Here is a 1762-nt window from a genome sequence, read left to right as displayed (position 1 = left end):
CTTGGAGGAGATGATTTTTTATGGTATTTGTTAAGCAATTATTTTCTGCCAAGCACTTATTCAATGGGAATAACAATTAAACTTGTCCCTGCCCCCCAATCCCACTGGAGCACAAAGAGGAATGAGCTTACCCTCAGCAAAGTAGCTAGATGAACACCAAATGTGCGCCGCTCGTTACTCGAATCCACTTTGTCAGCCATTCTGCCCTGCAACTCGAAACAATTCATGGGGTCTTGTCCAGACCCACTTTCACCTGGATAGCACTGAAAATGAGGTCAGTCAGTGCTGTAATCCCATCCAATTTTCTGTGACTGGAAGAAGAAGATAAAAGAAGGTCCGGTCAGTACTGTGATCCCTCCCCATTTGTCGGGCCCCTAAAACAAAGGAGATAAGAAGTTTCCCCATTAAAATCGACCCACTTAGAGAACCTACCAGTGCATTCCCATTTCTCTCGTTCATGCTTTACATTCCACAAGAGGTCAAATAAACAACACCTCCTGCAGACTTTGCCAGAGCACCCCACATAGCACATGGGTGAGGAGGGAACACTCAAAGACCCAACAAATATTTTATGTGTTCCTTTCTACCCGTCTGGGATGGGTGATGGGACCACGAGGTCAGTTCCCATTAATAATTATAAGTAAAAGAAATTCTACCTCCTGGTGACTAAATAAATGCAAAGAACAGCAAGGACTGCAGCCTCCAAAGACAAATCAGTGGCAGCTGTGGTTGACTGAGACTAGGGTCTCACCTGGAACTTTAATCAGGCTGCTGTATTCTGGGTGAAAAAAATGTTTTATTGACGATTATGGGATCGTGATGGATAAGAACAAGTATGGAACCTAGGGGAAAAGCTTATGAATCGGAGATGCTTGTAGCTTGGTCTAAAAGGACCAAGAAGAAGAACGTACAGTAGCTACTGCACTCTGATAGCATGGCTTCATTCAAGTTAATAAGTGTCTTCTACCAGCTAAAGAGCTTGGGCCTGGAAGTCAGAGGACTTGGGTTCTAATCCTGATTCCACCAGATGTCTGCTGTGTGGTCTTCGCAAGTCACTTAACTCCCTCTGGACTGTAAACACATTGTGGGCAGGAAATGTGCCTACCAGCTCTGTTCTATTGTACTCTCCCAAGCATTTAGTACAGTGCTCTGCAGAGAGCAAGCACTTAATAAATATGATTGATTGATTCTCTGGGCCTCAGTTCCCTCATCTACAAATTGGGAATTCAATACCTATACTCCCTCCTACTTCCACTGTGAGCCCCGTGTGGGATCTGATTAGCTTGTATCTTCCTCAGCACATAGGATAGGGCTTGGCATGTAGTAAGAACTTAACAAATACCACTAGTAATTAATGAAATGATTCTCATGCATGGGGATCTACTTTCTGGGTACATTGTAAAAGGCCATTCATTCATTTATTCAGTCGTATTTATTGAGCACTTACTGTGTGCAGAGCACTGTACTAAGTGCTTGAGGGCACAGGGCTGCTCAGTTCACCTCTCATTTCTTGTGAAATTTAGAAGGGGTGGGAAGAAAGAGAGAAAGAGAGAGAGCGAGAGAGGAATTATGAAAAAGCAGGAAAGTAATGGTAAGAGAGACAATTATTTTTGTAATTATCACTGGTAATAGCACTGAGCCTCAAGACTACTGCAAATTTGCAAACTTGTTAAGCTCTTACTATGTGTCAAATGCTGTACTAAGTGATAGGTTGGATGCAAGATAATCAGGTCCCACATGGGGCACACAATCAAGGTAGGAG

Source organism: Tachyglossus aculeatus, chromosome 5 (assembly GCF_015852505.1).
Source record: "Tachyglossus aculeatus isolate mTacAcu1 chromosome 5, mTacAcu1.pri, whole genome shotgun sequence".
Lineage (NCBI taxonomy): Eukaryota > Metazoa > Chordata > Mammalia > Monotremata > Tachyglossidae > Tachyglossus > Tachyglossus aculeatus.
Note: the sequence above shows the minus strand (reverse complement) of the source record.